Source organism: Bos taurus, chromosome 21 (genome assembly GCF_002263795.3).
Source record: "Bos taurus isolate L1 Dominette 01449 registration number 42190680 breed Hereford chromosome 21, ARS-UCD2.0, whole genome shotgun sequence".
NCBI lineage: Eukaryota > Metazoa > Chordata > Mammalia > Artiodactyla > Bovidae > Bos > Bos taurus.
This window is the reverse complement of record NC_037348.1, coordinates 16,152,236-16,177,720: the sequence shown is the minus strand read 5'-3', so window position 1 is coordinate 16,177,720 and position 25,485 is coordinate 16,152,236. Positions and strand designations below refer to the sequence as shown.

General features: G+C 43.8%; 1 long non-coding RNA gene across 1 annotated transcript; it reads right to left on the bottom strand.

The window, feature by feature from the left end:
- Positions 1–4,806: 4,806 nt before the first annotated feature.
- On the bottom strand, positions 4,807–18,637 carry LOC132343334 (uncharacterized). Its single transcript, XR_009492097.1, has 3 exons — positions 18,310–18,637; positions 10,066–10,210; positions 4,807–7,992 (listed from the first exon to the last, which is right to left on the bottom strand). It is a non-coding gene; the product is annotated as an uncharacterized lncRNA (long non-coding RNA).
- Between the last annotated feature and the right edge of the window lie 6,848 nt (positions 18,638–25,485).

The following is a 25,485-nucleotide window of genomic DNA, read 5'->3' as shown; positions in this document are numbered from 1 at the left end:
ACATATAAGACTCGGATTTGATCCCTGGCCCAGGAAGATGCCCTGAAGAAGGAAATGGCAGCCCTAATCCCGTGGACAGAGGAGCCTGGCGGGCTACAGTCCATGGGGTCGCACAGAGTTGGACACAACTGAAGCGACTTAGCACGCACACACAGGAACTGCACTGTGTTTGTTAACCTTCAGTACGACAGATCAGGTACCACTGGAGATGGAAGGACTCCACACTGGCCTTATCACTCAATGAATTTGTGTCTTGGAGGTTATTTTACCTCCTGCTTCATTCTCCTTAATTGGCAATTGTAGTTATCAAACTCTTGTGAAGATTAACTGGGATGAATGGAACACATCTGGCTTAGAGAAGTACTTGAATTTATTTTTTCCTGTTCTTCAGTTAAATAAAAGTTAAACTGGGATCTTGAGCACTGTCAGCAACTCTTGGTGGTCTTCTCCAGCTCCTTTACGGTCTAGGACAGTTTGGAAGAAATTACGAAGAAGAAAAAGCCTGCTTGGTAAGGAGAAACACTGAGTGGGTGAATATATTTGATGCTTGATGCAATTCCAATGAGTGTAATGACTGGAAGTTTTTCTAGACAGATGATGACATCATGTAGCCTACTTAGGTAGCAGGTTTCAGAATGAATTGCCTTGGCAGCGTTCCTAGGTTGTTTAGATAAAAGAGTGCGTTTAGAACCTAGATCCACCCTATCTCTGGACCACAGCTAGCAAACGGAAGCAGCTGGATTCTCGAGGTTTCTGCTCTAGGAGGTTGAGAGGATGTGGTTCTGTCGCCCTGGGCTGGGAGTGAAGATGTCGCATTCTGGTCCCACTCACTGCTTGCCCATGGGTGTGCCACTTCACCCTGGGGTTTCAGCTTCCAATTAATGTTCTCCAAATTCCTTCCAACTTCTAGTATCTTGTAATTTCACGAACGTGTGAGTTGTTTCCTGGCTGCAGGATATGGTCTTAATGGACCCAGGCAATACCAAAATGAAATTGCCTCATTCCTTTATGAAATTTCTCTGACTTTCTAAAAGGGGCAGGAAAGAGTTCTGTGAAAGTAACAATGAGGATGAGCAAATACATCACTAAATTCAGGATGCAGAGTCTGGCCTTTAATGACTTGGAGGTGATGTCCTGTGATGCCTCCAACGCTCTTGCCCCACCGCGATCTGACTCTTCTTGGTTGGGAAAGATCATTTTAAATCTCTAGCTGAAATTGTTCTCTTACATTCAGAGCTGATTTTCACCATGTCATTTCACAGCGGCTTCCCTCTGCTCTCAAACATCCAGCTGGGAGAGTCTACGACCTCTTTCCACTTGTTACTGTGGATGGATGCGTCAGAGCGAGTCGAGTCATGGGGAAAGCATGAACTCTCCTACGTGCTCCCCGATCAGGTCCCCTCAGGGCTATTTTCTCTGGAACCAAGCTCAGTCACTTGCCAAACTCTCCAAACAGAGATGTCTCTAGAGTTTTATGAGGTCTCTTTGTTCCCAGGTGAAGCTCTTTGCTGTGTTTATAAAACTGATAGAAAGCTTCTTCTGCGAGAAGCCATCCACTGAAGGGTGAGAACCGGCCACCCAGAATATGACTGGGAATTTTCTAGCACAAATATAATCAGCCATTTTTACATTTTTAAAGCACATGGCCATTGATAAAGCCCCTTCACATGTCTTGCATGACCTTCTTGGCTTCATGATATCTCTACTTGGTAGGTATTAGTAAACCCATTTAGCAGAGGAGGAAAGTGAACTTTAGGGAGAATACATTTTGCTCAAAGTCAAAATGGAGTGGATCTGGGACTGTAGAGCCAGCCTTCTGATCCATGAACAAAGCAGCACCAGGAAGTCAACTCAAGTCCACATCCCCACAGGAAGAATCTAGGAACACCTCAGTTCATGATCTCATGACTCATGGGCGCAATTTGTTTGCCAATACCATTTTTATGGTAGTTTAGTCATTTTCCTGACAATCTATGTCTCATGCAGATCTAAATTAAGTAGATAAGATACTGGGACTGCTCGTAAGAAGACTGCATTCCAGAGAAACAATTCAAATGGGAGAACAAGCTGAATTTTGTTTTCTGTTTCAAGTGAAGGCAGAATAAATGACAGGAGACTAAAAAAAAAAAAGAAAGTTCCTATAGGAGAAGTTGTTCCACTACGGCAAGGGAAATCATCAGTACATTCTTTCACTCATCAAATATTAACTAGGCATCTACTATGTGTCTAGCTCTGTACTAGCAGCTGGGAATACAATGAAATGTGACTTAGTTCCCACATGAAGTAGCTGATAGTGCCATGGGGAGACAGAAGTCAATCAGACACTGCAAATAGCTGGGATAAAGATCCCAGGAGAGATATATATGTGGAGGTTATGGTACACCAAGACAGAGAGGCCTGACAGCGCAGGTAATGTGACCCAAATTGTAAAGGATTAATAAAATCTTGCCAACTAAATAAGGGGCAAATTATCATTTCAGAAGATCTTCATTAAGGGACTTCCCTGGCGGTCCTGTGGCTAAGACTCCGAGCTCCCAAAGCAGGGGGCTCAGGTTTGATTCCTGGTCAGGGAACTAGATCCCACATGCTGCAACTAAGACTCAGTGCAGCCAAATAATTTTAAAAAATCATCCTAATTATCAGCACCTTCCCTGCTACCATATAGTTATACTTCCTCTATGCCAGACACTGCTGTAAACATTCTTTAGACATGAACTTATCTGATCCTTACAATAAACCACAAGGAAGTTTTGTGACTATCCCCTTTATTCAGATGGGAAAAGTGGACAGAGAGATTAAGTGACTTACCCAACATCATGCAGTCAGGAAGTGGCAGGGTCGGGATTCAAACCTGGGCCATCCAACTGCAGAGACCATGGGGATGCCTACAGTGGAAGGCCCCGCTGGTGCAGAGTTGAGCAGGTGTATGTAGGTGATTGCGTGAAGAACCGGGAGCCAGTCAGTGGAGCACAGAACACAAACTGTGTCTGCCTTTGTCGTCCTCCACCCTACTTTTCTTACCTCTCCTCCCATTTTCTCACTGTATTCTTTTTTAATTTTTTAAAAATGAATTAGCTAATTAATTTGGCTGTGTCAGGTTTTAGTTGCACAATCTTTCGTTGGAGTGTTTGGGCTTCTCTAGTTGTGGCACACGGGTTTAGTTGCATATGGGATCTTAGTTCCCCAACTGGGCATCAAACCAGAGTCCCCTGTATTGGAAGGCAGATTCTCAACCACTGGGCCACTAGGGAAGTCCCAGACAGTACAATTTTAAGTGCACAGCTTTTGAACCCCACCAGCAATGCAGATTTAGGCAGTGCATCTGCAAAAATGCCAGCCCATGGTGACAACCCCTTAGAGACAGTTGTCCTCTCTTCTTCCTCCTGACTCTTGCTGAACATCAAGACCTCACTCTCTGCAATCAAGGGTGGGTATTATGGGAAGGGCTGGTTCACTTCAGTTTCACCAGTTTTTGAAAAAGTGCCTGTGGAAGCTCTGGCAATCCCTGGCCTTGACTTCTTTCCCCCTTGTCCTGAGAAGCCAGTAAAACCACAGCTCATTTTCACAGCTCAGATGATCCAGACTAACAGATGCCTTCAGAAGAAAAGTGGTGCTGACCCTCTGCTTACTTCTCTTGAGTTCTTGCAGCCTTTTAGATTTAGGTCTGGAACTTTTTAAAAAATATTTTATCTGTTCTTTGATGGTTTTGTAGAGATGAAAAGAAAATTTATCCAGCATGCTTAGTTATTTTCAGTAGGAGGGTTCATCCAAATGACTAGTCCTTCAATTACAGGAAACTCAAAGTTCCAGGACTCACCCAACTTTCACAGCAACCCGATGATGCAGCTAACCTGATTTTTTCCAATGAGGCGCATGTGATTCAGGGAGTTTAAGTAGCTTGCAGAAGGTCACACAGCTAACAGATAATGGGGCCAAGATTCCAACCCAAGTTTCTCTAAACCGAGTCTTTACATTTCTCTCTCCACGTCTCACATTTACCACTCACTAGCTGTCTGACCTTGGGGAAGTCATTTTACTTTCCTGTTCTTAAATTTCTTCGTTTAGAAAGTGAAGACTGTATTGCCCTGGCCAAAAAGTTTGTTTGGGTTTTTCCATATCATCTTAGACGCATGAACTTTTTGGCCAACCCAATAAAATAATCTACATCAAAGATTGTGCAGATGTAGATTTCGGAAAGATTCAGAAAGAGAAAAACAACTATCATATCCTAACGCATACATATGGAATCTAGAAAAATGGTGCTGACGAACCTATTTGCAGGGCAGGAATAGAGACACAGCCATAGAGGACAGACTTTTGGACACAGCAGGGGAAGGAGAGGGTGGGACGAACTGAGAGAACAGCACTGGAAACGTACACATTGCCATGTGGAAGACAGAGAGCTAACAGGAAGGTGCTGTGCAATACAGGGAGCTCAACATGGTGCTCGACAACCTAGAGGGGTGGGATGTGGCAGGGGCTGGGGCGAGGTCAAGAGGGAGGGGCCATATGGATACTTACAACTGACGCATGCTGCCATGTGGCAGAAGCCAATTCAATGCTGTGGGCTTCCCTGATGGCTCAGATGGGAGAGAATCTGCCTGCAATGCAGGAGATCCAGGCTCAATCCCTGGGTCAGGAACGTCCCCTGGAGATGGGAATGGCTATCCACTCCAGTATTCTTGCCTGGAGAATTCCATGGACACAGGAGCCTGGGGGGCTACAGTCCATGGGGTTGCAAAGTTTTGGACACGACTGAGTGACTAACACACTTTAATTCAATAACATAAAGCAATTATCCTCCAATTAAAATATATTAAAAAAACAATTATGCAGATGAAATGACTTGATACATGGAAAGACTGACAGCTATGCCTTGCACACAGAAAGAATTTACTACATGTCTGTGGTTGATATTATTATTATAGTTCTCTAGGGAAGCTCTGCTTGTCTAGAATCTGGAAGTTTATGACTTGTTTAGAACAGAACACTTGTCAATCTCTTTCTCACATCCATAAATTCACCTTTTATGGGCTGCCTCTTGTGCACACAGCCTCCGATATAGTATATATTTAGGTCTTCTAGAGCTCTGGGCCAAGGCCATGGGTGTCTCTGCAAGTTCGAGTCCTATTTTCCAAAGGGAGGAGTTATTTCCTTTCTGGTCTCTAGGATAAGAGAGGAGGCCTGTCTGAGTAAATGTTTTGTAGTTACAGGATTTGTTGATCTCATTTCATAATTCGTTCTCCTGTTTTTGAAGTCTTCTTCCTTCCAGCCTCCAGACACACAGTGGATACGTTTGAAAACAGGGATTTACCATTGTGAAGGCTCTACTGTTAGGCCTTTCCTCTCTCAGACTACAGGACTCCTATAGCATTAGTCAGTTGTCTCTCTTTCTCTTTTTAAGCTTTAGCTACCTCTTCAGAGACTTCCAGACTCTCTCTGAAAAAAGGGAAACAAAATTTAGCTGAGTCAGAGTTATCCATGAAATGAACATCCATTGAGCACCTGCCATGAGTCAGGCACTCTATGTTGGCATTATGGAGGGGATGAGGGTAACCATAACACAGTCCTACGACAGGGAAAAAACATGTGAAAGTTGCTCAGTCGTGTCCGACTCTTTGCGACCCTGAATTCTCCAGGTCAGAATACTGGAGTGGGTAGCCTTTCCCTTCTCCAGTGGATCTTCCCAACCCAGGGATCGAACCCAGGTCTCCCGCATTGCAGGTGGAGTCTTTACCAGCTGAGCCACAAGGGAAGCCAAAGAATACTGGAGTGGGTAGCCTATCCCTTCTCCAGCGGATCTTCCCGACCCAGGAATCTAAATGGGGTCTCCTGCATTGCAGGCTCTGTGTTGGCATTGTGGAGGGGATGAGGGTAACCATAACACAGTCCTATGACAAGGGAAAAAGGGTATGGGGCCACAAATGATGTTTTATTTAACAACAGAAGATTGTCATAAAGCCATATTTAAGGACAAGGTACATTGAACAACTACTTGGGTTGGGTGCAAAGAACTCAGAGGGGTGAAAGGGAAGTGTGTGGATGTGTGGATATGTTTTGTATTTGGTGTTAGGGCTTCTCTTAGGGATTCCCTCGTAGCTCAGTCAGTAGAGAATCTGCCTGCAATGTGGGAGACCCGGGTTTGATTCCTGGATGTGAAAGATCCCCTGGAGAAGGAAATGGCAACCTGGAGAATCTTGTGGACAGAGGATCCTGGCAGGCTACAGTCCATAGGGTTGTAAGAGTTGGACATGACTTAGCAACTAAACCATCACCATCACCATCAGGGTCCCTTCTGGGAGGCTAATTGAGTGAGAACACTGTGCATGGGATGCGAATGAAGCCATGGTGGGTTTCAGTTCAGGAAAAACGGGGGAAAATGACTGGAGACACATACATCTAGTCAGAATACAAAGATTCTCATGGAGTTCATTTAGTTTAGCTTCAGTTCAGTTCAGTCGCTCAGTTCCGACTCTTTGCGACCCCATGAATCGCAGCACGCCAGGCCTCCCTGTCCACACCCAAACTCATATCCATCGAGTTGGTGATGCCATCCAGCCGTCTCATCCTCTGTCGTCCCCTTCTCCTCCTGCCCCCAATCCCTTCCAGCATCAGAGTCTTTTCCAATGAGTCAACTCTTCGCATGAGGTGGCCAAAGTACTGGAGTTTCAGCTTTAGCATCAGTCCTTCCAAAGAACACCCAGGACTGATCTCCTTTAGAATGGACTGGTTGGATCTCCTTGCAGTCCTCTCCAACACACAGTTCAAAAGCATCAATTCTTCAGCGCTCAGCTTTCTTCACAGTCCGACTCTCACATCCATACATGACCACTGGAAAAACCATAGCCTTGACCAGACGGACCTTTGTTGGCAAAGTAATGTCTCTGCTTTTCAATATGCTATCTAGGTTGGTCATAACTTTCCTTCCAAGGAGTAAGTTTAGCTTGCTGCTGCTGCTACTGAGTCACTTCAGTTGTGTCTGACTCTGTGCGACCCCATAGACAGCAGCCCACCAGGCTCCCCTGTCCCTGGGATCCTCCAGGCAAGAATACTGCAGTGGGTTGCCATTCCCTTCTCCAATGCATGAAAGTGAAAAGTGAAAGTGAAGTTGCTCAGTCGTGTCCGACTCCTAGCGACCGGATGGACTGCAGCCTACCAGGCTTCTCTGTCCATGGGATTTTCCAGGCAAAAGTACTGGAGTGGGTCGCCATTGCCTTCTCCATAAATTTAGCTTGGTTTTCTTTATATTCCACATATAAGTGAGATCATGTGGTATTTGTTTTTGTCTTTCTGACTTATCTCACTTAGCATAATGCGTTCAAGATCCATCCATGTTGTCACAAATGGCAAGATTTCACTTTTAAATAGCTCAATACATATACCACATTTTTTCACCCATTCATTCGCCGATTTACACTTAGGCTCTTTCCATATTTTGGCTAGTGTAACAATGCTGCAATGAACATAGGAAGCAGACACCTTTTGAAATCAGTATTTTTGTTCTTCAGATAAATACCCAGGAGTGGAATTAATTCCCGGATCACATGGTAGTTCTATTTTTAATGTTTTTGAGGAACCTTCATGCTATTCTCCACAGTGGCTGCACCTACTTACATTCCCTGCAATGATGTGCAAGGATTCCTCTTTTTCCACATTCTCACCAACACTTATTTCTACCAAGATGTAAGTTTATTGAAATTTTTAATATTGATTATCCCATCATTTAAAATGTTTATAATTTTGTATATGTGTGTGTGCTTAGCTGCTCAGTCGTGTCTGACTCTTTGTGAGTTCATGTACTGTAGCCAACCAGGCTCTTCTGTCCATGGGATTCTCCAGGCAAGAATTCTGGAGTGGGTAGCCATTCCATTCTCGAAGGGATCTTCGCCACCCAGGGATCAAATGCAGATCTCCTATACTGCAGATGGATTCTTTATTATCAGGAGCCACCAGGGAAGCCCATCATGTTGAAGCTCTGTTTTCTCTGTATTTCTTTTTAAAAAAATTGGAATATAATTACTTTACAATGTTATGTTAGTTTATGCCGTAAAACATCGTGAATCAGTCATATGTATTCATGTATCCCTTCCCCATTGTGCCTCCCTCCCACCCTCTCATTGTACCCTTCTAGGTCAGGTCCCCCAGCAGCGTCTGGTGAGTATCCTAGGTGTGGAGAGACACTGACTCCATGCACTCCCTCTCTGTCATCTTGGCTCCTTATATTTCTTCACCGTAATGTCTCCAGTTAAATGGTTGTGAGGTATGTTCAAGGCAGTTCTTCCTTGCATTACTTTGAGAGAAGGAATGAGGGAATAAATATAGCAGGATGAGCAACAGAAAAAGGAGAGAGTGGGATTTCAACCCTCTCAGCAGCAAAGGAAAAAACAACACAAAGCAAATGAGAAATCCAGAAAGTCATTGAAAGTAGAGGGGAACGCCTCAGGAAATGCAAGAGAAAGCAAAGGCCAAGGAGGAGGAAACAGATAGAGGCTGAGAGTCCCCGTCACGGGCAATAAAGGGACTAAGAGAGTCCCAGTTGGAGACGGAGGCATTTTCCAGAAAGATGAAAGCCTGTCATGGTGGAAATGAGATGGGAAGCAGAGGGCGTGATGGAGTGACTGCTGTGCCATGGTTCACGTGGAATAGTTCTCGCCAACTGAGGCGAGACTATTCGAGTAGGAGCTAAGAGGAAACCTGTTCCTTCTCCACAGGCAGACAAATGCTGCAAGCTTGGAAATAATTCCAGCACAGACCCCTTAAAAAAACACGAAACAGTATGTGGAAGTGGACTTACAACGATTTACTAAGTGTTCGGGGTTGCAGCTGGGCTGAGCTGGAAGTCCCTGTAGATTTGTGTGGAGTAAATTTTTTACCACAAAGGGGAAGCGAATGGACATTAGTTGAGCAGCACAGTGATGCCATGAGAAGGATGCTATTATCTCCATTTCATAGGTGAGCCCAGAGATGGAGTCTAAGGTGACAATACATTATTCATCCATGCCCAAGGTCACACAGCTGAGAAGTGTGAAGCTGAGAACCCCAGGCTTTCCATCCTTAAGCCTTACCACTTACATCATGCTGGGCATTATTTCATTCTGGAAATCTCACCCAGGGCCAGGTTCTTTATATACTTTCTCTGAGCTATAACAGGATCCAGCCATGCACTTAAGTGTCAGCATGTCAGCATTTCAAAAACTTGCCACTTCCACATGACCCTAACACCTAGAGCTAAAATTGGACAGGATCTCAGAGCCCAAGCGGTTCTTTCCTTTTCTGATGACTTCATGAGGGCAGGGGTGGGGATGGGGGTGGGGGTGGTGGGGGGGGGGATAGGGCTCAGATCCCTGAATGGGTGGAGTTCAGATTAGGAAATGTGTCCTTAACTGGCACTAGGGTTTGTCCTCACATATTCTATCCTTGTATTCATAGTCTTGTTAAAGAACTATAGACCCCAGAAGCAAATAAATAAATAAATATATAGGTTTGCTTTCTTCTGTGTTGAAGAATAATGTGATATAATTATGTCATTGTCAAAAAACACTTGACTATGTCTTCTGTCTGAAATTATTGAAAACAGAAGCATAAAAAGAAAGGAGACTAGAAGCATTTTCAATAACAGTATCAGCTGTTTGGGGGAAAGGAAGTGACATTCACAGTGAGCTTGTTATGTCTCGGGTACTTTATATTATGTTACTTATTTCTGGGAGGAAGGTATTAATACCCTCACTTATAGATGAGGAAACTGAGGTTTAAAGATATTACAAAAAATAGTAGGTGGCAGAGCTGGGATTTGAACCCAAAGACACTTGAATCTTAATAAGGCAGTGTGTCAGGTTTTAAGAAGGAAGTCTTGGGATTAAAGCAGATAAAACCATTAAAGAGTGATCTTTAAGGGGCTTAGAACAGTACCTGGATTATAAGAAGTGCTCTATTCATGTTAATTACTGTTACTGGTATTATTATTATCAGAAGACCATCTGAAAAACCATGCTTTGCAGAGAATCTCTAACACATGCATTCCTCAACCAAATCTAGCATATCCACCAATACCTGGACATATGATACCTGGAGATTATGCTGATGATAACGTCACCTGTTCCATTCACAGAATGATGCTGGCTCTGTAAGCTTTCCAGTGTCTCCATTCTTGGAGGTAAAGTATTGTCAAACAGGCTTCCAGAAAGCTATTGACTTGTCCTGGCATAAACAGCTGGAAGGAAAGATAAAGGAATTGCCTTAAGTTCAGAGCGCTGGTGGCAGTTTTTAAAAGGCAAACTCTGGCTGTCCTTGTGATTACAAGAAAACAGTCACGGGTCAGAGATAAGAGACAGAAGGGCCGAGGCAATTGAGAAAGGCTTGCCTGGAACTCTGTCTGCCTGATGTGTTCTGAGGTTGGGGAAGATTTGGGGGGAGCTTATTGCTGAAGATCCATCCAATTAAGGTAAGAACAGAGGAATGGCTAATATTTAAGGACTGTAGAATCGAGTTCAAATTTATCTCAGTTTTCACCTTTGAAACTTGCTCTATGTGGGCTACTAGCTTGCTATCCCATTAAAAAAAATACAAAAACAAACAAACAAACAAAAAACTTAGGGACTTCCTTGGCAGTCCAGTGGTAAGGACTTCTCCTTCTAATTCAGGGGGCAGGGGTTCGATCCCTGGTTGGGAGCTACGAACCCACATCCCTCGCAGCCAAAAAAACCCAAAACATAAAATAGAAGCAGTGTTGTAAAAAAATTCAATAAAGACTTAAAAAAATGGTCCACATTAATAATAGTAATAATAATAATAAAGTTCCATCAGGTTGATAGGGCCCCTACTCCTTCCTTCGTCTGGGCCTTTGCTTATGCTGTTTTCTCTGCTCACGTTCTTTGCTGGAGCTCCTCCTATTATTCCTCAGGACTCTGTTCAGCACCATTTCCCCAAAGAAGTCTTCCTGAACTGCTGCCCTATCTCCCCATCTCCCTACTCTGGGTTAAGCGCCTCTTCTCTGAGCTCGATAAGACCCTGGGCGTACTTCTCTACTACATCACGGCTCACGTCACTTTGATCTCTTGTTCTGCACTCATAATATCTGGTATGGGCCTGACTTTCCTTTTAGACCAGAGCATCTGGGTCTTCTGCCGTTCATCAACACAGTTACTGGTGTGCAGCAAGCTCCCCAGAACGAGGACTTGGCTCAAACCTGCATCTGAAACAGGGTGAACCCATCTTGGTGAACTATGCAGACAGTTGCTGGAGTCACATGCATTAAAAAAAAAAAACCCAGCTTCTCTTTTTCCTGCCCCACCCACCTTGCCCAGTACTCTCTCTAATCGCCATATCCTGTTTTGAGAAACAAAAAGCTACCTTCAAAGGCAAACCTGAAATCTAAACATAAAAAGAGATGACAAAATGACCACAGATGATGAGGATGAAAGGCTGGGTGATACACTTTATCTTTTCTGGAAGGCAGTCTTCCTTGGGCCTTCCTGATGTTGCTGTTCATTTCATGTCCCTTTAAGTCAACAGCCAGAAATGATGATGGATGCTGGCTCTCAGCAGTAGACTGCCTCAAGCTCATCCTCCTTCCAGTTCCAAGCTGGGATCCAAGCCTGGTGTGGGCTGTGGTATGCAGGCTTTGAACTTGCCTGGCACATGTATGAAACAGTGTGATCCAACTGGTAGCAGAAATTCCATGTTTATGCAGAACAACATCTGCAGATTTTATCTCCAGTTACAGTCACACTTGGTATTTGAAGAATGAAATGAAGCAACCACAGAAAGAGATAAAATGGCAAGTATTCTCTGTCCAGACTCTCTGTAGCTGTTGCAAATGGAAATAGGCTTCACAACGAGAAAAGGAAAATAGGAAGATTGGGGGTTGGGGGAAGACAGAGATATGAGCATTTATCTATCAGAGCTGGCATATAATTGATCCTGTGTCAGCTTTGGAGTGGAGGGAACATAAACTGCTTAGAGCTAGAAAGATGTGGGCTCCTGGTTCTGGCATGTGCAAAATGACGTAGGTACAAGTTATTCATTGCAGGACTTCCCTGATGGCTCAGCAGTAAAGAATCTGCCTGCAAATGCAGGAGACGTGGATTTGATCCCTGGGTTGGGAAGATGCCCTTGAAAAGGAAATAGCAATCCCCTCCAGTATTCTTGCCTGGAAAACCTCAGGGAGAAGAGAAGCCTGGCGGGCTCCTCTTGACACAAAGAGTCAGACGGGACTTAACAACGGAAAACAAATTCATTGCAACTTTTTTTTTTTTTTTTTTTTACAGTAGCAAAACATTGGAAACCACCCAGTAACCAAGAATGAAGCCCTGGTTAATTAAACTGTAGTATGTCTGTACAATGGAATATTGTGCAGCTGTAAAAGGAAAAGAATGAGGAAGGTCTTCATGCACTGATGTGGGAAGATCTACAAGATAATTTGTGAAGTGAAAGAAGCAAGGCACAGAGCAATAGATATCGTGTACCATGCTTGTGTACACATGGAAGAAAAATAAGACTATATAGTTCTCACTAACTGGTATATGTTTAGAGAAATGCTGAACATGTATCTATGACGAGGGACACACAACAGTGGTCACCTGTGTATGTGGCAAAATAGACAAGATGAGGACAACTGGATATTTGCGGGTCAGTGGGGATGAGGTTTTTTTTTAACTTTTTATTTCACGTTGGAATACAGCCTATTAACAGTGTTGTGGTAGTTAGGTGACATGGAAGGGACTCAGCCATACACATACATGTATCCATTCTCCCCCAAACTCCCCTCCCATCCAGGCTGCCACATAACATTGGGCAGAGTTCCCTGTGCTAGACAGTAAGTAGGTCCTTGTTGGCTATCCACTTTAAAAATAGCAGTATAGACATGTCCATCCCCAACTCCCTAACTAGATGAGAGACTTTTATTGTATCTCTTTCTAGCCTTTACGATTTTGAAAGATGTGACTGTATTATATGCTTATGTGCTGTGTTCAGTCGCTCAGTTGTGTTCAATTCCTTGTGACCCCATTGCCTGCAGCCCATCAGGCTCCTCTGCCCATGGAATTTTCCAGGCAAGAATACTGGAGAGGGGTGCCATTTCCTGCTCCAGAGGATCTTCCCAACCCAGGGAGCGAACCCACATCTCTTGTGTCTCCCGTACTGGCAGGTGGACTCTTCACGCTGAGCACCACCTAGGAAACCCACTAGAGTTTATAAATTAAATCAAAGAAACAAGCATGATTCTCTGCCACTTTGTTACCAGCTGATCCTGGAAAATTACTTAACATCTTCCAGTCTGGATGTTGACTTCAGGGCAATGAAGATATTTACATTTGCCCCCCATGGCCTGCTAGGTCCCTGAGCAACAGTAAGCAGAAAGCCCAGAGCCTGGAGGAGTGCCCACAAATGTTGGATGAGCTTCCTTCCCTATGGGAGTGCCAGGGTCTTTCTCTGTTTTGGAGCAGAGCTGTGAGCCACTGGCTCCGAGGTTCTCAGGAAACAGTTTAGGTGCAACCTTCTCCTGCTTGCCTTGTCGTGACTTTATCTGAGTCCTGGCTCTCCAAGTAAAAATGTTCGGTGACCTTAAGAATTCAGTGGCCCCTGAACACTTTTTTGGGCGGGGCAGCCTCTAGAAACCTCTGCTTCATTCCCTTGCTGGTTTGTCTCTTCTACATCGGCTCTGCTTGTAGTCAACTCTTGCCTGACTTTCTGGGGAGCAGTCCCAGGGCTCAAGTGCCTCCCCCGGGGCGGGGGGCAGGGTGGAAGGAGGCCGCTTGCCTGAAGTGAGGGGACCGATGCCTGTTATCAGTGAATCAACCTTTCTGCCCCAGGGGAAGCCTTGGGAAGAGAGCCAGGAGCCGGAGGAGGGGCTCCGAGGGACCACCCAGCATCCCAGCCCGGCCTTGTGATGCGGGGGTCACGGGGTGCTCTGACGTCGAGGTTGGTGTGTGATCGTTCGCAGGTCAACGCCGAGAGAGTCGCAAGCGGAGCGCGGAGGTTAGGACAGAACCGCAGTGCTGGGCGGAACAAAGCCAGCCACACACACGCTTGCCCCGGCCCTACGCTTCCTCGGGGAAGGGACAGCGCGCGGCCTCTAGCGGCCTCTCCTACACCTGCACTCCCGAGTTTACACCCTTGTGCATGATGGTTCATGTGCAACTCGGCCACGGGTACGTGGGCAAGAGGCTGCGGGACTGCGTGACGTGGTCCTCGGAAAACCCTAACCCGGCGGAGTTGTGGCGGGTCCCGTCGGCAAGCGTGTGAGTCAGGCTGGACCCCACCCGCCCCTCGCCTGCCGTTCTGGGCTCCACCCGCCTATCCACGCTGCATCCAGAGCTCCTCCCCTCGCCCTTCCTCCCGCTCCTCTCCCAGCTCGGTTCCCCTCTCCCCCTCAGTTATCCAGGGGCTGTCTGTTGCGGTTAATCTCAGGCAATGCTTTGCAGCACTGGTCGCTGCATGCCTTCAGGCCCTCCTCTGCACGGATCCTGGGACCTAGTATTTCTTGAATGAGTGAAGCAAGCCTGTTTGAATAAGTTGAAAGAGGACCTGAAGTTGAACTGCTTCCATTCGCCTTAATCTATTTTCTAGGTTATTTAAAAACATGCAGCACTGACTCTTTTCTGCCGGTTGTTACAAAATTCTGGTATTATGAAATGTGCTAGACACAACGATCAAATCAAATCCTCTGATTTTTGGAAGATCATTGTAAATCCTATCTTTGTTCCCTATTGAGAAACAAAACAAAAAACGAAACAACAAAAAACCACAAAAGACAAAAAAACCACCCAAACGCTTGCATACTCACTGGGTATGTGAAACTGTTTAAGGTACTAGTACTACATTTTCTTGAACCCAAGATGGATCCCTTTAGGGCAATTACAAAGATATAACATGGCATTGACTTTTTGTGCATATTCTTACTTCAAATTTCTGTTTTCTGTATTACAAGTTATTGTCCACAGAGGGTCATAAATCCCCTGGAGAAGTCATATGTTACACCACGTGATTTGCTTTGCATCTGTTTTGCAGCTGTTCACTTTGCAGTTTTATTTTGCCTGTTGGAAACCCTAGAGCAGTACTTCTGAAACATGAATATGCACACGAATCACTTGGAGGATCTTGTTAAAATGCAGATTTTGTGTTAGGAGGTCTGGGGAGGGCTGAGATTCTATAGTTCTAAGGAGACGCCAGGTGGTGCCGATTCTGCTGCTCCGGACACCACCCTTAGAATGGTGAGGTTGTGGAAAAATAGGAACAAAAGGACTGAATGCTCGTGGGCTTAGTGTGGACGCGCTTGCACGGAGAACTGGCTGTGGAGGAGTTTTCCTTGGAGAGTCTGGTCTACTCTTCCCCTTGCCCTTCACTTTCCCTTTTCTTTTAAATATTCTTTCCTGTTGTCTTGATTGGAGAGAAACTGGGAAAGCAAAGCCAGAAGCTATGTTGATCCAGGATGTATGGGTAACATCTTAGGCTTCTTCAGGTTATCTGGGCTGGAAGAAAATGAAAGGATCTGCAGCTTAGCTGTCACTGAACCCTGTGTGGCCTCTGCACTTTGTGTAAGAGCAACCAGAAGGAGACCTGGAACCATGGTTTCAGTTCCCTCAACTTTATTTTACTAATATGAGAGATACAGCAGGCATTTGCAAGGGGCTCTGCTCACTCTTCTCTTCCTATGCTGTGATCAAGGGCGGGGTTTCTTGGCTGCTGCACTGTTGAAATTTGGGGCTGGATAAATATTTGTTGTGGGAGAACCTGAGTGTCCTGGGTGTTATAGGATGTTTAGCAACATCTGTACTCTTACCATTTAGAAATCTGTAGCACCTGCCCCGCCCCCGCCACTAGTTCCCAGTTGTCACAACAAAAAAAGTCTCCAGACATTTCCTAGATAACATCTTGGGGACCAAAATTGCCCTTGTTTGAGAAACACTGATCTAAGATAAAGAATATTCTGTCAGTTCTACTCAATGTCTATCTTTTCTAGCTTTATCTGTCTTTTCAAATAGCATCTTATTTTCCACTTCCTAGGTGGAATGTTTCTAAGTGGGATACCACAAAATGAAATGTCCAAATTAGTGACGCTAAGGCGTATCGGTTTGTACTCTGTGCCTATTCCAGTGGATTGGTTCTGGCTACTAGAGACACTAGGTTGAAAAGGGTTCTGAGGATTCCATTTGCAGCAGGAAATAACACTGTCTGCCACGGGTGTGGGGTAGAGTGGCCATTATGTTTGCCATGAGTTTGTCTCATTTAAAACTATAAATTGCCAGCTTCCTCTGCATTCCAGTTTATTCTCAGTGGGGCAGTAGCTGGAGTCTGTTGTAAAGCATGTTGGCTTTGGGATCTGAAGATATGAGTTGGAATTCCAGCTATGCCATTTACTAAATATGACCTTGAATGAGTGGATCATTTAATCTCCTTGAGTTTCAGTTTCCTCAGCTTAGAAAATGGGCTGTTCATTCCTAGGTCATACAATGGGTGTGAGGATTAAAGGAGACAAATGAAAGTATCAAAATAGTACCTGTCTTACAGGGCAGAGGTCCCCAACCCCTGGGGCCATGGACCAGTTCTGATTCATGGTATGTTAGGAGTGGATACGCGCAGCAGGAGGTGAGCGGTGGGTGAGTGAGCAAAGCTTCATCTGTATTTACAATTGCTTCAGGTGGCGCTGGGGGTAAAGAACCTGCCTGTCAATGTAGGAGACATAGGAAATGAGGGTTCGATCCCTGGGTCGGGAAGATCCCCTGGACGAGGGCATGACAACCCACTCCAGTATTCTTGCCTGGAGAATCCCATGGACAGAGGAGCCTGGCAAGCTACAGTCCATAGGGTCACAGTTGAACATGACTAAAGTGACTTAGCACGCACCCATCACTCAGATTACTGTGTGAGCTCCGCCTCCTCTCAGATCAGCTGTGGCATTAGTTTCTCATAGGAGCAAAAATCCTACTGTGAACTGCGCATGCAAGAGATCTAGGTTATGGGCTCCTTATGAGAATCATCCTGAAATCAACCCCCACCCCCCACCCCCTAGCCCGTGGAGAAATTTTCTTCTTCGAAACCAGTCCCTGGTGCCAAAAAGGTTGCGGACTGCTATTACAGGGAATGCTCAACAATATTTGTGTATTGATATATTATTTATTCGATCAATAAATAGATGTCACAAATATATGGCCAGGGAATATTATCCTATATTAAATGTTTGGAAAATTTCAGAAGATAAAAGTAGGGTCCTGAAAGAGCTCATCCAGAAGAAGAAAGGAAGGAGCTGGAAGGCTTCGGCCAAGCATCCTCTCAAAGTGGACTTATACTTGAAAGCTGTTAAACTGGCCCTCAGTGAGAAAATATTTTAGAAGAAGTAAGAGATATTTGTAGAGACGACTCACTAGGGAAGCCTTAAAGAGTTCTCAAAGTTTGTCCCCAGACAAGCAGCAACAGCATCGCCTGGGAGCTTGTCAAAAATGAAGTCATAGGACTTCCCTGGTGCTCCAGGGGTGAAGAGCCCATCTGCCAATGTAGGGGACACGGGTTCGATCCCCGATTCAGGATGCCACATGCTATGGGGCCCAGGTATTACAATTGCTGAGTCTGCACTCAAGTGCCCAAGAGCCGCAACTAGAGCTGGTACTTTGCAACAAGAGAAGCCACCACAGTGAGAAGCCCTCACACAGCAACGAAGACAAACACAACCAAAAAAAAAAAAAAAAATGAAGTTACAACGGCCGGACACTAAAGCACTTGATTCATAGGCAAGAAACTCAGGACCTCTGTCAGAGCTGTTTTCTCTTAGTCTTGCCTCTTACAACGTATGAGTTTTCTAATCCACAGTAGAGAAGAAACAGCAAACTCAAAGATGTGAAGTGGAGGGAGTGGACCCCGAATGCAAAGAGTGATGAATGATAAAGAATGGAAAACCCCCAAATATTAAGAAAGTGACAACTGATAGAATAAAAACCCCCAAATATTAAGACTGGACTTGGGTTACGTTAAGTGGGGCAAACAACCATGTACCCCTCAATAAGTCCTTTGGTTATTGTTAATATTCCAAAAGCTGATATCTGTAATGTGTCCTAGAATCAAGAAAGACTTAAACCATGTTTTTTGTTCTTGGTTTAAAATCATAGGAAGGTGTAAGTTTCAAAAATATTTTTTTATCCACTGAAATCTGTACAAGACAATTTAGTATTTGGCTCTGCTGTTGCCAGTTATATAGTAATCTATTTTGCATATGAAAGTTTGTGTTTAACTGTTTTGTTCATTAAAACCTTACAGTGGTTATACATATTTAATTTCAGAAAGTTGAGAGTTGGTCAGAATATATTTTGTAGTACCTACCATTGCTTTTCTGAGGTAATAAAAGGTTGTCTGGCAGAAACTGAAAAAAAAAAAAAAAGAGAAATATTGTTATTTAAACAAAAGGAACATTTCAAATAAATGAAGTCTGAGTACTTTAAGGAATCATTGTTGTTCAGTCGCAAAGTCGTATCTGACTCTTTGCAACCCCATGGACTGTAGCACTCCAGGCTCATCTGTCATCCACTATCTCCCAGTTTGCTCAGAGTCATGTCCATTAAATTGGTGATAATATCTAACCATCTCATCCTTGGTCTCCCCTTCTCCTTTTGCCTGAAGCCTTCCCAGCATCAGGGTCTTTTCCAGTGAGTTGGCTCTTCCCACCAGGTGGCCAAAGTATTGGAGCTTCAGCTTCAGCAATTACAATGAATATTCAGGGTTGATTGTGTATTAACCATAATTATAGATCTTCAAGAGTTAAGTGAATTTCATTCCATGTTACCAGCTATGAAGGTCAATGCTTCAGGGATTGGCTATTTGTTGAGATGACTTATTAGGCAAAACAATGAATTCTTATCCTTGGGCCAGCAGTGTCAGCCTCACTTGAGAGCTTGTCTGAAATGTGAAATTTCAGATGCCACTCTGATTTACTGAATTAGAAACACATGAGTGGGTGGAGCCCAGAAAATCTTGGTTAACAAGCCTTGCAGGTGATTCTGGTACATGGTCAAGTTTGAGATGCCCTGCTCTATAGACTGAGATACCAGCCTTCATTCATGTCACCCCAGTGGGCACAATTTGTTCTCAGTTCAGAATATTTGAACCATAAATCTAGAGTGGTACCTAAACCTAGAAGAAAGAGCAGATAAACCTGGGTTGAAATTCTGGCTTCACCACTTGTTACTTATGTGCTTTTGAACGTATTATTAATGCACACTAAATACTACTAACCATTTGGAGATTTAGTTGTTCTGAAAATGGAATGAGCTGATATGCAGTAAAACACAGTTTGGACTTCCCTGGTGGTCCAGTGTTTGACTGTGCTCCCAGAGCAGGGTGCGTGGGTTCACTCACTGGCTGGGGAAGATTCCACGTGCTGCCTGGCACAGCTCCCCAGTGGTGATAAAAGACACAAAAGGCTGATTACTAGAGCTCTTGCCTTTCCTTATTTTGGTTAGAGATGTTTCTACTTGAAGAATGTGATTTCCTATAAAACCTAGAAGGGTGGGAAGGGGTGGGAGGTGGAAGGGAGGTTCAAGAGGGAGGGGACATATGTATACCTATGACTGATTCATGTTGATCTATGGCAGAAACCAACACAATATTGTAAAGCAATTATCCTTCCATTAAAAATAGATAAAAAACCAACACTAAGTGCTCAGAACCAAATGTATCTGATATTCTAGTATTAACACTATACTTTAAGTAGATTATGGGTTAAAAACAAGTCTAGCAGGCTTTGGTGTGCTGACCTGGGACCAACTTATTTCTTGGCTTAGTCATGCCTTTAAAAAGCACAATACAATTACCCTATGGGGAAATATATGCAAAAAAAGTAATTTACACATGGCTTTTTGGACATGCCCTATTCATTAGATGTTTCTAGGTATATATCTTTAGTGAAATCCAGATAGTTAAACTCAAGGAACCAGGGATTTGGAAGGGCCGTAAAATCTGTGCCTTTCCTAATACTAATCATATACTTTGTAATTAGGTAAAAATTAAAGGACAGGACGGTTGCAACTTGTTTTTGGTGCTGGTCATGCTAATTTGGAAATGAAGAAGTCAGACATTAGGGCAACGCCGGCCTGGCTGAGGCACAGAGGAAAATGGAAACGCCTGTCTGGCCACGAAGTCACAGTAATTGTCTGCAGGATAAATTTCCACTGAGCATGCTGTCACCTCAGTCACCACATCATAGGATGGCTTCAATGCTGTAGTTCAAAGGCAAGAGCTCCAGGGGCTTGAAGTGAAACATTCATATATTCTGCCTCCCAGGGAAAGTACAAATTGTGAAAAGAGCTTACAACCTTTATTCAAGGTGCATGACAATTTTTCTCCTCTGTAAAATTGGCCTGGGAAAATTTCAGTGGCTACATCCCAAAGACCATACTAATTTATCTGCAGCAGTGGTAGTACAGAGGTAGTAGACAGCGGTACCCGTGGGGCAGGATACCTGGATTATAATTTTGGCTTTACTTGTTGCATGTATCTTTTTTTTCTTACGCCTTTCAGTTCAGTTCAGTTCAGTTGCTCAGGTGTGTCCAACTCTTTGCGACCCTATGGACTGCAGCATGCCAAGCATCCCTGTCCATCACCAACCCCCGGAATTTACTCAAACTCATGTCCATTGAGTCGGTGATGCCATCCAACCATATCATCTTCTGTCATCCCCTTCTCCTCCTGCCTTCAATCTTTCCCAGCATCAGGATCTTTTCAAATGAGTCTGTTCTTCGCATCAAGTAGCCAAAGTATTGGAGTTTCAGCTTCAGCATCAGTACTTCCAATGAATATTCAGGACTGATTTCCTTTAGGATGGACTAGTTGGATCTCCCTGCTGTCCAAGGGACGCTCAAGAATCTTCTCCGACACCACAGTTCAAAAGCATCAATTCTTCAGCGCTCAGCTTTCTTCATAGTCCAACTCTCACATCCATACATGACTACTGGAAAAACCATAGACTTGACTAGATGGACCTTTGATGGCAAAGTAATGTCTCTGCTTTTTAACATGCTGTCTAGGTTGGTCATAACTTTCCTTCCAAGGAGTAAGCATCGTTTAATTTCATGGCTGCAGTCACCATCTGCAGTGATTTTGGGGCCCCCCAAAATAAAGTCTGTCATTGTTTCCATTGTTTCCTCATCTATTTCCCATGAAGTGATGGGACCAGATACCATGATCTTAGTTTTCTGAATGTTGAGTTTTAAGCCAACTTTCTCACGCTCCTCTTTCACTTTCATGAAGAGGCTCTTTACTTCTTATTCACTTTCTGGCATAAGGGTTGTGTCATCTGCATATCTGAGGTTATTGGTATTTTTCCTGGCAATCTTGATTCCAGCTTGTGCTTCAGCCAGCCCAGCATTTTAAATGATGTACTCTGCATATAAGTTAAATAAGCAGGGTGACAATATGCAGCCTTGATGTATTAATTTCCCAATTTGGAACCAGTCTGCTCTTCCATGTCCAGTTCTAACTGTTGCTTCTTGACATGCATGCAGATTTCTCAAAGAGGTCAGGTGGTCTGGTATTCCTATCTTTTGAAGAATTTTCCACATTTTATTGTGATCCACACAGTCAAAGGCTTTGGCATAGTCAATAAAGCAGAAATAGATGTTTTCTGGAACTCTCTTGCTTTTTCCATGATCCAGCAGATGTTGGCAATTTGATCTCTGGTTCCTCTGCCTTTTCTAAAACCAGCTGGAACATCTGGAAGTTCTTGGTTCACGTACTGTTGAAGCCTGGCTTGGAGAATTTTGAGCATTACTTCACTAGTGTGTGAGATGAATGCAATTGTGCGGTAGTTTGAATGTTCTTTGGCATTGCCTTTCTTTGGGATTGGAATGAAAACTGACCTTTTCCAGTCCTGTGGCCACTGCTGAGTTTTCCAAATTTGCTGGCATATTGAGTGCAGAACTTTAACAGCATCATCTTTTAGGATTTGAAATAGCTCAACTGGAATTCCATCACCTCCACTAGCTTTGTTCGTAATGATGCTTTCTAAGGCCCACTTGACTTGCATTCCAGGATGTCTGGCTCTAGGTGAGTGATCACACCATTGTGATTATCTGGGTCGTGAAGGTCTTTTTTGTATAGTTCTTTTTATACCTTAAATACATATAATTTTTATTTGTCAATTATATGTAACAAGAACTTCCCTGGTGGCTCAGTAGTAAACAATCCACCTGCCTAATGCAGGAGACACAGGAGATTCGGGTACGATCCCTGGGTGCGGAAGATCCCCCAGAAGAGGAAATGGCAACTCACTCCAGTATTCTTTCCTGGAAAATCCCATGAACAGAGGAACATGGAGTCAGACATAATTAAGAAACTGAGTATAGACACACACAGAAACACACACACACACACACACATACACACTCAATAAAGCTGAAACAAAAACAAAACATTAAAATCATAAGTTATGAACAGAATTATTAAAACTTAACAAATTTGACCCTCTGTGAATCAAGTTTGACTTGCTATGAATCCCACTGGTGTGGCTAAGGTAGTGAGTGTAGTTAGAGATCTAAGTTAGAAAACACAGAGAACTCAGCTCCTTCAAGTACAAACCACAGGATTATTAACATGGGCACTGCCATAGATTCCCATTGTCCTGGCTGCAATAGCTCCTTAGAAGCAACCAGGAGCCCAGTATGCCCAAGTCCTTGCATGACTTGCTATATCTAATCCCAATCTTGCCTTTTGGTTCATCTGGATACACTATATGCTGGCACATTGAGCCTAATCACAATGGACTCTGGAAGCCACCAAGCTATCACTCACAGAGACCGAAGGGAATTGCCACGGTGAGACAGCTTTCAACTCTCTTGCTGCTCTGAAGGTTGATCTTGTTCATAGTTGGCAGGAGTGGGGGAGGAAAGAAAGTATCTTGCAGGTAATCTGGCCTTTGAGGAGTCCTCCAACCTTTCTGAGCCTGTTTTCACTTCTGAAAGGGTGACAGTAACGGATCTTTCCCAGTGGCTCAGCTGGTAAAGATCACACCTGCCAACGCAGTAGCCGCAGGAGACCTGGGTTTGATCTCTGGTTTGGGAAGATCCCCTGGAAAAGGAAATGGCACCCCACTCCAGTATTCTTGCCTAGAGAATCCTGTGGACAGAGGAGCCTGGTGGGCTACAGTCCAGGGGTTGCAAAGAGTCAGACACCACTTTGCAACTGAACAACAACAATAATAGTAAAAACAGTAATCATGATACCCAACCTTGTTAATTAACAGGACTGTTGTTATAAGGAACAAATGAGATGATGTACACGAACATCTTAACCATGTCTATACGGACCTGGACTACTTAGCCAAAAAATCCCTAGAAAAGCTTTTTTTTTTTTTTTTTTAAACCACAGGAAGACCTTTTGACGACAGAAGACATGGGAAGCAATTACAGATGGAATTGTCTTGGATAATGAGAGAGATTTTTCCAGCAACATTTAACCTAGGAATGCTTTTTTTCTGGGCTTCCCTTGTGGCTCAGCTGGGAATGAATCTGCCTGCTATGAAGGAGACCTGGATTCAATCGTTGGGTTGGGAAGATCCCCTGGAGAAGGGAAAGGCAACCCACTCCAGTATTCTGGCCTGGAGAATTAATTCCATGGACCGTATAGTCCATGGGGTTGCAAAGAGTCGGACATGACTGAACGACTTTCACTTCACTTTCTTTTTTCCTACCTACAGCCAAGAATTCTACCTCAGCTGGAGAAGGTGTTCATACACATTTCTCACGATCTTTGTAGGGGTGGTTCTGCAAAAGGCATTTGCAGAATGGCTTAATGTAAACACTCACCATATTTTACATTCATGGGTAGCTTTTCAGCAGTCAATGGGAAGAAATTACTTCAAGCAAGAGAAATGAAGTTGAAGACTCTGAACTTGAAAAACTGTGAACAGTAAAGCTATGTTGCCCTGTCACTCACGATTGCCCTTTATCTATCCTGACAGAGATCTGAACATTTAGTCTCAGGCTAGAACAGAGGGCCTCTGCATAGGGTACTTCAGACATATCTGTGGGTGGGGGCACTACACCATGTCAACACTGTACCAGAAACAGAGTAATTAAGTGACTGTATGTGTTTGCTCAGTCGCTCAGTCATGTCTGACTCTTTGTGACGCTAGGGACTGTAGCCCACCAGGCTCCTCAGTCCATGGGATTCCCCAGGCAAGAATACTGGAGCCGGTTGCCATTTCCTACTCCAAAAGTGACTGTACGTACAATAAATTCAGAATGAAGAGACCTGTTCCTCTAATTGGTGTCCAGAATATTGGACAAGGGTCTGCCTCCAGGCAGGAGGAGATTAGAAGGCTGTTCTTCGAGATATTGACCAGTCTAACAAATTGAGATCAGGGTTATACCCCAAAGGGACCATCCATACAATCCCACATTGAAGCTCAGAGTCAATAAAGCTCATCAAATGCTCAGAGCTTCCAAGCAGGTTTTCTTCACTCCTGGTTATTCAGAGTAGATGGTCAAAAGACATTAGATAGCTAAGACAAGTCACTATTGTGATAGGCTGACATGAACAAAAAAGGAAACAATAAGAACTTAGGGAATACAGAGACAGGACAGGGAGAAGAATGTAGTAAAAAAAAAAAAATCAATATTTAAAATCCTTAGAAGGAAAGGAGAGGATACCACATCTATGAAAAAGGAACATGAAGTTATAAAAAAGAAGCACTCAAAGGACAAAATGTGCTTATTGAAATAAAAAAAAACTCAGTAGAAGAAAAGGAGGGCTTTCCCATTGGCTCAGCGGTAAAGAATCTGCCTGCAGTGCAGGAGCCGTGGGTTTGATCCCTGGGTGGGGAAGATCCCCTGGAGGAGGGCATGGCAACCCACTCTGGTATTCTTGCCTGGAGACTCCCATGGACAGAGGAGCCTGGTGGGCTACAGTCCATGGGGTCACACAGAGTTGGACATGACTGAGAGACTGAGTGCAAGACGCACAGAAAAAAAGGAAATCACCCCCCAATGCAGTAAAAATATAGAAATGGGAAGAAGAATAAAAATATAGGAACATTAAAGGATTCGTTTAGGAGATGCGCTATCTGAATAATATGAGTTTCCAGAATGGGAGAACAGAGAAAACAAAATTATCAGAAAATAATTTAGGAAATTTACCCTGCATTAAAGGACATAAGTAGCCAGATTGGAATGGTCCATTCAATGTACAGCAAAATGGATAAAAACAGACTTAACTACAAGGCACATATTGTGATATTTCAGAACATTGGCAACAAATACTAAGTTTCTACAAGCTTCTAAAGAGAAAAAATAAATTAATTAAAAGGATTGTGAACAAAAATGGCTTTTGACTCTTCAATGGTAACATTGAGGGTAAGAAGATAATAGAGCCATGCCTTCAAAATTCTGAAGGGAAATGATATCCATCCTAGAATTCTATACCTAAACTATCATTTAAGTTTGAGACTCAACGATTTTACATCTTCAGGCACACACAGTCTTGAGACCTTTATGTCTCATGCAACCT